This window comes from Microcaecilia unicolor, chromosome 2, assembly GCF_901765095.1.
Source record: "Microcaecilia unicolor chromosome 2, aMicUni1.1, whole genome shotgun sequence".
NCBI lineage: Eukaryota > Metazoa > Chordata > Amphibia > Gymnophiona > Siphonopidae > Microcaecilia > Microcaecilia unicolor.
In genome coordinates this window covers 423,437,499-423,450,416 of record NC_044032.1, presented here as the reverse complement: position 1 = coordinate 423,450,416, position 12,918 = coordinate 423,437,499, and the positions used below count along the sequence as shown (strand labels likewise).

Sequence of the window (12,918 nt, the reverse complement as noted above, 5' to 3'; positions counted from 1 at the left end):
TCAGTGGCTGCGAACTTGAAAGCTAAGTGCTTGTTTTATGATTGCTCTTTATAATATTGCACTTAGTACCAGTGGTTTTAGTTACATATAATTTTTTTTGTCAAAAAAAAGTAAAAAAGAAGTGTAAAACCCAGAAGAGTAAATGATTGAGGAGTATGAACTGTATATTGTGGCTTGGAATGGGATGTCCCATAAGAGGCCCAATAACCTGTTTTAAGTCCATGTTAATATTCTGATACTATCCTGTGGTTGAGAGCAATTCTTTTTGTTTGATAAACAAAAGTGGTTGTGTGTCTTCAAGAGTCAGATAGTGTATTTTTCTGTTTACAATTCATATTGTTTTGAGGATTTGGGTAGAATTTGTAGGACATTTTAAAATAGTTTGATTCTTTACTGACCTGAAAGTCAAGTGATATGAACTTTGAGATGGAGTTGTTTATGCTATTTAAGGGCTTTTTTCTCCTCATTTCTCCTGTATATTTTTGAAGAGCTGACCGATAGTTGTTTGATTCAGTAGAGTGCCTTTCAAGCCTTGTTGCTTTAAGGCATGGAATGCTGAGGTCTGCCCTTGAAAAGAAATCTTTTGTATATACTGTACATATATGTTTGTATGCTCTGTTTTCAATGTCAACTTGACTTTAGATCATTTTTTGGCAGATGTAATGATGTTTTGATGATTGAGTCGGCTGATTCCCTTTTTGTTTTGTGGTAATTTAAATCACTCATTATTATAGAGTTGCTAAACTTGCTACCTTCTTTAATTTCTGTATCATCTATCTGTTCACTCTGGCCTGGCGGACGGTGGTATAGTCCTACCAGTATTCTCTTTCCCTTCACGCATGGAAATTCTATCCATAAAGATTCCACGTCACTATCCACTGTACTAGTCTCAATTCCCTCGTTAACATATAGTACGCCCTCCTTCAGTTTGAACAACCCCTATCATTGTATTATAATTTTGTACCCTTGTAAAAGTGTCCCATTGGTTATATTCCTCACACCAGGTCTCTGAGATGCCTATTACATCTACCTCATCATTCAGCTTAAGCAATACTAAATGTATATTTTCTTATATACTTCCACTATTCATGATGCAATGTAAGCCACATTGAGCCTGCAAAGAGGTGGGAAAATGTGGGATACAAATGCAATAAATAAATATAAATAAATAAATAATTGAACTCCCTCATCATTTATTTTAGACTTCTAGCATTGGTATACAGACATTTCAAAGTGTGTTTTTTGTATGTATCCACGAACTGCTTGGCAGTTGTCAAGGATAATTTGCATTCTATACTCTGCTCTACTAAAGGCACCTGACTTACTTTTGCTCTTATTGCAGCCTCTCTATTGGGATGCCCTAACTTCCCTGCTCCGATAGTATCCTTCAAAGATATCACACTCTGAACCATGCACTCATGAGCGACTGTCGGCTTCTCCCCAGATTCTAATTTAAAAGCTGCTCTGTGTTTTTTTAATTAGTGCCAGTAGCTTGGTTCCATCCCAGATAAGGTGGAGCACATCTTTTTTTTCTATTTGTTTGTTTGTTTATTACATTTTTACCCCACGGTAGCCTGAGAGTGACTCAGGTTCAATGTGGCTTACACAACAAACAATTAATCTTGTTGGGCAGACTGGATGGACCGTGCAGGTCTTTTTCTGCCGTCATCTACTATGTTACTATGTTACTATCTTAAATGAATGTTGTATATTAAAAATTACATAAACAGATTATTAAGTACAATAGATAGTGCTGTAACATTGGCTTTGTAAAACAACATATGTGATGAATTAACCTGGCTGCAACTGTTCTTAAGGGTAGATGGATAGAGAAGAAGATTAAATCATAATTAAGTTTGTAAACAAAGAAGTGAAGATGAATAAATGTGGGTACAATTAGGGCTAGGTAGGATTAGGAAGGAAAGACTTGAAATTAAAGATATAAATGGATAATGTTCAAATAGAATTCTTTGTTTTCTGAAAGGCTATATTGAAAAAAAATGAGCTTTCAGTAGGTTTCTGAAGGACAGGTAATCAATCATCTGTGCATTTGTTTTTGGTAGAGAATTCCAAATTTTAGTACCTTGATTTCAGAAACTGGCATTGTGAATTGTTTTATAGAGCTCATTCTTACAAATAGGGAAATGCAGAATGAGATGTTCTCTGGATGATGATATGGCATTACTTGGGGGTAATTCAATGAGATTGTTCATATATGATGGAGCAGAACCATATAGAATTTGGTGAATAGAAACACAGAATTTTGCAATATGCTTCCCTTACACTTACTGTTACAGTGCTTATAGTCCGCTATTTCCAAATGTGGCTGTGCACATGCACTGAGTGGGCACGTCCACAGGCAACCGCAGGGATGAACAGCCATGCTTTTAAATAGTCATCTTGCCACTTTAGTGTTTTTGAAGTTTACTAGTCTCAAAAAGTTGGTTCCATGCTGTACCATGAATGAGCAACAGCCCGGATGACATACATATCTGTGAGCCCAAGGGGGGGGGGGGGCACTTTTATCCATATTCTCCCACTGTTTGCATGTCTTGTTTTATACCGAGTAACTGTGGCCCTTTTAAATATGTATGACTATCTTGGAAACATAAATGTCTATCATCCATCGGGGTTGACATTTTTTAAACATTTTATTTCTGAGAAGTGAGAAGAAGCCATTTTATATTGCATGTACACATCCACAACCCACTTTACAAAATCATGGTCCAAATGCACACATTTGGCCACAAATGTGCCTACATGCCTATCTTTTCTAAAATCAGCCTCCACATTTCACTGGCTATTTAGATGCCCAGTGCCCCCAATCTCACCCCATCCTTCTGCAACAATTTTGAATAAATTTGCAGATAATACAAACATATCACTTCACTCACTTCCTTCCAATCCCATCAAAAATCTTTCTCTCCTGAAAAAAATGACTGCTCCTTTCTGTAGGGAGTTCCCATTGTACAACAGCATTGCCTGTTATCCCACTACTTTTTAATTTAATCAGGAGTCCCTCATAAGGAAATTGGTCGAATGCTTTCTGAAAATCTAGATACAGTCCAATCAACTGGCTCCACTACTTTATTGATGCCTTCAATAAGATTTAAATGCTAGGTGAAACATGATTTTTTTTTCTTCTGTTTGCCAAATCCAGTTAGCTCTGCCCCATTAAGCCTTAACTATCTGTAGAGCCAGTGGTTTTGCTTTTCAGAATAACTTATACCATTTTACCTGACACTAATGTTAAACTCACCAGGCTGTAGTTTTCCAAATCATCCCTAGAGCCCTTTTACTGCCTTCCAGTCCTCAGGCACTACAGCTGAATTTAATGATGGAATTCACATTGCCAGTAATAGGTCTCCAATTTCATCTCTGAGTTGTTTCAGAACTCTGGGATATATACCATCCAGTTGTGGTGATCAATTATTCTTTACTAGTAAAAGAGGCCCATTTCCAACAGAAAGGAAACGGGCGCTAGCAAGGTTCCAGGGTCCCCTCCCCTTCCTCCTCCCCCTCCTCTTCTTCCCCCCCTCTGACCCCCTCCTCCTCCCCTTCCCCCCTCCCCCAGGACCCCCACCCTCTCTCATCTGAGGACCCCTCCCCCCTCTCTCTCTCATCTCAGGACCCCCTCCGATTTGCGCCACCCAGCGACCCCCTCCCCCTCCCCTCATCACCCCTTCCTCCCCCTCCCGACCCCCTGCCTGTCTTCCTCCTCCCCCCTCTCCCCCTCCTCCTCCCCCTCCTCTTCTTCCCCCCTCCTCCTCCCCCCTTCCCCTCGATGATAGGGCTAAACTCGTCCAGGTGGTCAGCGATGTGGAAGACTGTGCACTCCCTCAGCTCCTTGTGTCTGGCCTGGTCCCTGTACACCACTTTGCTGACCGCCCTGTACAGGCAGTTGCCATCGGGGATGATATGAAAGCGATACTTGTCTCTCTCCCGCAAATATTTATCCTGCTTTTCCACCTCAGCCAGGTAAAGAGCCAGCTTCTTGTTCTTATCTGCCCTGGTAGCAGCAAGCAGCGCTTCACCCCTCAGGCCTTTTAACTTCAAGTCCAGCTACTCATTGGCCCTCGGGCAGTGCAGCTCATCCTGACAGCTTTCTTGGCGCAGGCAGGAAACTAGCTTGTGCTCCGGCCATCCCTCGCCATCCCTCCAGTGGCTCCTATTCACGGGGCTCCGGCTAAAACTATAGGCCAGTGGCTTCTGTAGCATATCCAGGTGGCGGTCCTGCTCCAACGGCTGCCAGTAAGCACCAGCTCCCCTAGCCAGGTTGTCGCAAGCATGGCTAGGGGGCTCCTCGTTCCTGTTGGCGAGCCAAGAAGCAGCAGCAGTGGGCATCAGGGGCTCAGTCTGGCTGAGGAGGCGGACACTGGCCAAGCACGTCCTGTCTGGAGAGGAATCGCCGCCAGACCCTATGGCCGCCACAGCTGCTTCCTTGATGATACAAATAGGCATGATTCTCTCTAAGGGCCGCACTGGGACCTGGGTGATGGACGTGAACTGGCTAGCTGTGCACACCGGAGCCAGCTCAAAACAAGAGGAGATGGCAACAGCGGTTAACAGTGGTGGAGTAGGGCCGTGCTTGAGATGCGTCACGGTTTCCCAGGCAACACAGTGACGTCACCGGAAGGCTTCAGACATTACGAACTGGGCTTCAACTTCCTGGCAATCAGCTTCAGAACGTTGGAGGTGCAAATTATTATAGTAGGTTCTGTCAATATTCTCTGTTACATTTTCCGGATTCAGTATGATGTGCTTCAGTTCCTCTTTGTCATTATCATCAAAGAATGTGTACGACATTGGTATCTCCCAACATCCTCTTCAATAAAGATAGAAGAAAAGACTTTGGGCTCTGTTTACTAAGGCATGTTAGTGTTTTTAATGCGCCTACAATTAGCATGCATGCTAATCGTTTAGGCACCTATAGGGATATTGTAGGTGAATACACTGTTAACGCGCATACACGGTTAACATGCGTTAAAAACTCTAACGTGCCTATAATGTGGCTGTCCCGTTCCGGGTCCTTACCGGTGCTCCCGCGGCGGGGAGCGGGGGTCGCCAGGGGCCGTGGGCTCCAGGGCGGCAGGGACCAGCCGCTGATGGGACCAGCGCTACCGCGGGTCGCTCCGAGGCCGGCGACCGGCGGGAGCGGACGCCGACCTCGGGGAAGGGGAGACGCCGGCCAAGATGGCAGCGCCAGCGTCGTCGTCTCCCCGGGCCGAGCAGCAGCAGACAAGTTCCGCCCACTCGCGCCGGATTGGCGCGTGGTAGGAGAGTCTCCGCCTGGTAGGCAGGACCGCCAATCCGGGTGCTCCTTGCCTATCAGGGCCGGCGGGATTGGCTCCTTTCCCGGAAGAAGAGAGATGGGCGGGGGATTTAAACCCCGAAGCAAGAAGGGCCCAGCGCTTCCATTTCGTGTGTCAGAAGCCGACGTCGTGGAGTGCAGTGACTGTCTTCAGCTAGCCGTCCTTGCTAGCCACCTCCAGTGACTGTCTTCAGCTAGCCGTCCTTGCTAGCCACCTCCAGAGACTGTGTTCCCTTCAGCTAGCCGTCCTTGCTAGCCACCTCCAGAGACTGTGTTCCCTTCAGCTAGCCGTCCTTGCTAGCCACCTCCAGAGACTGTGTTCCCTTCAGCTAGCCGTCCTTGCTAGCCACCTCCAGAGACTGTGTTCCCTTCAGCTAGCCGTCCTTGCTAGCCACCTCTAGAGACTGTGTTGCTGGCGTCCAGCCAGGCCGACCGTCACCCCGCGGTTCCAGCAGTCCCGCTGGCCGCCTGCAGCTGGGGGCTCAACCCTCGGTGAACGGCGGTCGCCACGGGTGAAGATCCGGGGTGCGCGGCAGTCCTCTGAGGTCCTCCGGGCCTCAGGGAACCTAAGGGCTCACCACTACCCAGACCCGACAGTGGCTTAGTAAAAAGGGCCCTTTATTTAGATTTTCCACAATGGTTGTGTCCTCCCTGAGTGCTCCTTGTACCCCTTGGAGAAGATTGTGAAATAGAGGCCAGTTAGTCTGACCTCTGTGATAAATTAATAGATTAATGTTTAACCCCTGAGGTTAAAAAAAAAAAGATACAGTAGTGTGGTTTCTGGAATCCATTAGGTTGTAGGACCCAAGGCAGCATGGCTTTACTAGAGATAGGTCTTGTCAGACAAATCTGATTCATTTCTTTGACTGGGTGACCAGAGAGTTGGATCGAGGGAGAGCATGAAATGTGTGTATTTGGATTTCAGGAAAACATGGTTATGCATAGGTGACATAAATAAACTGATACAATAACAAAAAAAAATCCAAAGGTGAAAACAACGAAAATGCTTCTTAATAAACCCTATAAACTAAATAAAAATGGGGAGATTTCAAGATGGCCGCACATACTTAGGAGAGCTGCAGACCTCATTTCCTGAGAAACCAAATGCCGAATGTTTGTATGTTTGGGAAGCTTGCCAGGTGCCCTTGGCCTGGATTGGCCGCTCTCATGGACAGGATGCTGGGCTCGATGGACCCTTGGTCTTTTCCCAGTGTGGCATTACTTATGTACTTATGAAGAGAAGGGGCAAGGCAGCGGTCCGAGCTTCCCCAACACCGGCCCCAGTACCTACAGGTCCTATCGACCGTTTTTTTTAGGACTTCTGGACATGATGGAACAGTCGGGAGCGGTTCCTTAGGGAACATCAGCAGAATGGAGGAGAGCTCGGCATTCCCAGGACTAAATGTGACTCTGAGCCCCAACATGAGAGCTCTGCCCCCACAGCCGACACGGACGAGCTCCCCCTCCGAAGGAACAAGCACGCAGGCTCCGATGATTGGGCCTGAACTACACTCGAGTGAAGCTCATGGAAAACAACTCGAGAGGGAATCAGGAGAACGATTAGTATCTCCTGAAGTAAGCACTCCGAGGGAATCGACTGCAGGTCAATGAGGAACAGAAACTGAGAAGGAAACAGAAATACTAAATTTGCCTCCCTGGACTTTAGAGAAACCGTCAAAGGTAACCCTAGATAATTTGTGGGACTTGGTGGCTCAAATGGCACAACATTTATCAAAACAAACGACTGCATTAACCCAAAAAGTTAATGAAATTGAAAGAAAAGTTGAGAAAAATGAAACTGATATAAGAGCATGCTCTGAAAGGATTGATGTTATGGAAGGAAAAATTGTAAATTTCGGTAATATTCAAACCACTTTGGTGAAAGATATATCAAACCAACATTTGCAAAGTTTTAAAACAGCAGTGGCTAAAGATAAGATTTTGCTGGATTGAACAGATAGAAAACTATAATAGAAGGTTGAATTTACGAATATTGAATTTTCCTAAAATACCTGTAATGTTACCTATTGATTTATTTAAGAAATTCCTGATTGAAAAATTTAAAATGCCTAAAGAAGCTATTCCTCCTGTAACAAAGCTATATTATATACTGCAAAAACCAGGTATGAAAGAGGGACAACATGAACACGTAAATGAACAGCCTAATATTGATGTTGATAATATTTCTGCTTTTCTGGAGCAATCAATTGAAATAATAACCATCAGAGTCACTTTGCTAATTACATTTGTGTTTGAACAGGACTTAAATGCGATCTTGAGACTTTAAATTATCAAAGACCCCTTTTTATGAGGAGAAAATCTGGATTTATCCCGACGTAACCCGACAGACTCAAGATAGGAGGAAAGATTTTCTGAAAATGAAACAAGAAATCCTGAAATTGGGAGGGACATTTTTCCTCACATACCCCTGTAAATGTTTGGTCCGTTTTGCTGAGACAAAATACTCTTTTTTTTTTTTTTTTTTGTACCAGAACAGTTGAAATCTTTTCTAGATACGAAACAACTGAACCTTATTATATGCTAAGTTAATCCACAAATAATTCTTCTCCAGTTTTGACTATGTCCCCGAATAGTGGTCTAAGGAAACGTTGAATATATATATAAACTAGTAAAAAAGGCCCGTTTCTGGCTGAAATGAAACGGGCGCTAGCAAGGTTTTGCGCGGAGTGTGTATGTTTGAGAGAGTGTTTGTGAGAGTGAGAATGTGCAAGTGTGTGTGTGTGACAGAGAGTGGGTGTGAGTGTGTCTGTGAGAGAGCGTGTGTGTATGTGAGAATGAGTGTGTGCGAGTGCGTATGTGAGACAGTGAGTGTCCTTCCCTGTCCCCCCTGTCAGGTGTCAGGACTGGGGGGACTGTGGACAGTCATGAAGGCAGCCCCTACCAAAATAATGAAAGCAAGACCATTTGTATAATAATCACTGCATTCCAGAGAACAAAATGGAGCAAGTTCCCACATGCTATCTTTTGCTTTCTGTATTCAGTAGCTGACAGGCTTGCTAGACTTACCTAAGTGGCTACAGCTGCAATACTCTGAAAAGAAAGCAAGGAAACCTATGAGATGTAGATACGGCCGTCCCCTTGGCCTCTGACGCTCCTCCCTTCTTCTATTTGACTTCCCTCTGATAGGTCCGTCATTCGGTGTGACGCTCTTCCCTTTTCCTGTTTCAGTTCCCTTTGATAGGTCAGAGTGGTGCAGCTGTGACACTCCTCCCTTCTCTGATAGGTCAGGGCGGGGCAGAGATGTAGTGTGCTTAAAAATGGTTACAGAGCTTCGAACATACGAACTGTTGAAGCCTCAGAGTGTGCTTTAGAACGTTAAGGGTGCTTTTTATGTGCAGATGGGGCGTGGCCTACAGCCCAGATGGGTGTGGCTGAGACTGAGGGTGAGTAGTCCGAATAGCCTAGCCTACCAGGAGGACAGGAGTTCAGGACAGATGGAGTGAGCTTCAGGATGTCTGAGGGGGGATTTTATTTATATAGATATTATGTCATGAATAATAATGTATGATATTTTTTTCTTTTTGGTTTATATTTAACGCTGTATTTCTGTACAAGTAGAATGCTTGTTAAAATATAAAATTAATAAATAGATTTAAACATAAAAAAGAAGAAAGATATATCAAACCTAAGGAGCAAAGCGGAAATATATGATAACTATATGAAAAGATATGAGATTTATACATTTTCCAAGAGTAAAGATGATAAGTCCAATAGAAATGTTAAAACGGTACCTTAAAGAAGTTCTTGAGATTCCAGAGAGTAACTTATTACCTTTTACTCAAGTTTATTATGTACCTCAGAAACAACGTGATCCACAACAACAAGGAATATCATTAGATGTTACTAATTTCCTTGAAACATCAGAACAAGCCATCACAGCAACTCTTGTAGCTATGATGGCATTATTGCCAGACAAACAATGGCTACTTAGGATGTTTTTTAAATGTAAGGACAAATTGTTTTGGGGACTTAAGATATCTGTATTTCCTGATGTCGCGAAGGAAACACAAAAGAAACGCAAGCAATTTTTGTTATTGAAACCAGAAGTTTTGCGCCTGGGAGGCACATTTTATCTTAGATTCCCTTGTAAATGCATTGTAATTTACAATACACAAAAGTTTGTTTTCATGGATCCATCTCATTTAACAACATTTGTAACCTCTAAGAGAACATAAGGAACTAAATAATGTAAACTATGTCCACTCTCTCCTAGATGCAGAAATCTTATAGATATTTTTTCCTTTTATTTGCCTCCAGTGTAATGAATATCTCCCCATTTAAAGTGGACTTGAGTGTTGAATACGTGAAATAGTTTTCCTTTATTCCTATTATGTTTATTTAATATGTTTTTATTTTTTTATTTTAACACTTTCTATTCAAGAGTAATTCCTTGAAATATTTGTAAATTCATAAAAATAAAAATAAAAAAAACTCAATAAAAATATATATCATAAATGTAAAACAACAACTTCAAAAGTGTTGCAAGGGGGACCATCAGAACAGGTAGCTGAAGGGCAAAATGAACCGTTGCCTCAAAATATCCTGCAATTCAATCATCTGTCCCAATTACTAATTCAAGTGCAAAAAAAAAACTCAAAAGAGTGCATATTACTTAATTTGAAAGTTAACTGAGATGAATGCCAATGCGATCACATTTTGAGCTCCCAGCTCTGCATCAGGGTGATTGCTCTCAACAATGTGTCAAAGTTATTCAAAGTAGTTAAATCATAGGAAGATTGTGAAAAATTACAAGAGGACCTTACAAGACTGGGAGACTGGGTGTCTAAATGGCAGATGATGTTTAATGTGAGCAAGTGCAAAGTGATGCATGTGGGAAAGAGGAACCCGAATTATAGCTACGTCATGCAAGGTTCCACGTTAGGAGTCACTGACCAAGAAAGGGATCTAGGTGTCGTCGTTGATGATACTTTGAAACCTTCTGCTCAGTGTGCTGCGGCGGCTAAGAAAGCAAATAGAATTATTAGGAAAGGAATGGAAAACAAATATGAAGACGTTATAATGCCTTTGTATTGCTCCATGGTGCGGACCTCGAATATTGTGTTCTATTCTGGTTGCCGCATCTCAAAAAAGATATACTGGAATTAGAAAAGGTGCAGAGAAGGGTGACAAAAATGATAAAGGGGATGGAACGACTTCCCTATGAGGAAAGGTTAAAGCGGCTGGGGCTCTTCAGCTTGGAGAAAAGGCAGCTGAGGGGAGATATGATAGAGGTCTATAAAATAATAAGTGGACTGGAACGGGTAGACGTGAAGCATCTGCTTACGCTTTCCAAAAATACTAGGACTAGGGGACATGCAATGAAGCTACTAAGTAGTAAATTTAAAATGAATCAGAGAAAAGGATTTCTTCACTCAACGTGTAATTCAACTTTGGAATTCGTTGCCAGAAAATGTAATAAAGGCGGTTAGCTTAGCAGAGTTTTAAAAAGGTTTGGACGGCTTCCTAAAGGAAAAGTCCATAGACCATTATTAAATTGGACTTGGGGAAAATCCACTATTTCTGGGATAAGCAGCAAAAAATGTTTTGTACTTTTTTTAGGATCTTGCCAGGTATTTGTGATCTGGATTGGCCACTGGTAGAAACAGGATGCTGGGCTTGATGATCCTTTGGTCTGTCCCAGTATGGCAATACTTATGTACTTATGTAAGTAATAATGTAACAACTACTTTTCTTATTAACTAAAAGATTATTGTTAAGAAAAGTAATTGTTATATTTTATTTTGTGCAGTTTGAATAAAATACCCTGAAGAAGTCACTGTAGGCAAAACTTGTTGAGATATATACACTGAATAACCCCAAATTTAACACATTTTTGCACTACTATGAAGAGTATTTGAAGAATGCCATTACTCCTGTATTGGTAAACCAATGACCTATGTCGAGACATTCAGAGACTTTGAAGTTGGTCAATCAATTGATCATTCAGAGGTACTTCAGCGTGTTATGATACACAATATATGGCACAATTAATTTCTGAGAACTACTCACAATTAATAATAATTTATTTGTATTGAGGTTTTTAAATTAAAGTTGATTTTCAATAAGAATAAATAAATATTTTTATATATAAAAAGCAGTTCATCAGTGGTACAAAAAAAAGATAAACAATATTAACACCTGGGTAATAGAAATATAATGTTGAATATTTAAACCTAGTGTTTAAAAATAGAGATTTTCATACATAAGTACTCCCAACTGGTTTAAATATTTGTACTCGGTGAATAATTGAGCTAATGTAAAATATCTTGCTGTATTTTTTAGGACTAGAATAGAGAATAGAAAGGAATTTCTTGTGCAGAGGTTGGCCCCATTGGATTATGTCCAGAATCTTGAGAATATGAATGGTGTAATTGAGAGGGATAGAATTTGGGACAGATTTCTTCCCCCTTCAATTTATTTAACCCTGCAATGTTTGCGAAAATATGCTAGGTCACATTGCTTAATAGATATTTGACCTGCGAATTTGTTAATAAATGCATCTTTTGAATTTGTGTTGTTTGTACAGCAGGGTATAGCACATATGTTTGATAAGGGGGAATTCCCAGAGGAGAAGGGTCATATTATACTTACTCCTATTCCTTAAAATCCCTCATCGCAGTTGATAGCAGTATCAAATTATAGACCAGTGGCCTCCATACCATTATTGGTAAAGGTTATAGAGGATATTGTGGCTAAACAGTTAAATAATTATTGGTCATATCATAATATCTTACATGATTCTGAATCTGGAATTCAGAGTGGGTATAGTAGAGACTGTATTAGCTACTTTATCTGCAAAGAACAGGCAGGACATCAGTATACGCAATAGGGTATTGTTAATGCAATTTGACATGTCGAGTTCATTCGACTTGGTGGATCATTCTGTTTTGCTATCTATTTTTGACTACTATGGTTTTGGAGGCAAGGTCTTGGAATGGTTCAGGGGCTTCTTGAGGAGTAGACAGTATCAGGTGAAGATGAAGAGAGTGTTATCTACTGCTTGGACACCAGATTGCAGGGTTCCACAAGGCTCCCCAATATCACCCATAGTTTTTAATTTTATTAAGGTATCATTGGGAAGGAAACTTTCGAGCCTTGGTTTTCTGAAACTAATTTACGCAGATGGCATAACAGTGTATATACCCTTTGGAGGAGTCCATTAAAATGTGAACTCCAGGGCAAGGTAAGGGTTGAATATGATTGAAGAGAGGTCTGCCAGTTTCAACCTAAAAATGAATAAGGAGAAAAACAAATTCATAATATTTAGTAGCAAGTTCAATATGGTTAATGATAATTTCTTGGCTATTGATGGTATTAATTTTCCTCTAGAATCATCCCTTAAGAATTTTGGAGTAAGTTTTGACAAATGTCTTACGTTTGAAGAGCAAATTCAAGCAATGGCAACTAGGGTTTTTAAAGTGTTGTGAAAACTACGAGAGAGAGAGAGAGGGGGGAGAGAGAGAGAGAGAGGGCGAGACTGGCCCCAGAGCGCCCTCCAACACAACAAGGTAATATCTTCACGCTTGCACTTTCCAGGGTATGAGGAGATTTATTGGTGTTCCAAAACACAAAAGTTCACACATGCA

General features: G+C 41.6%; 1 pseudogene; it reads right to left on the bottom strand.

Annotated features, from left to right (window-relative positions):
- Nucleotides 1-3,780: 3,780 nt before the first annotated feature.
- Nucleotides 3,781-4,806, bottom strand: LOC115462116 (annotated as a pseudogene).
- Between the last annotated feature and the right edge of the window lie 8,112 nt (nucleotides 4,807-12,918).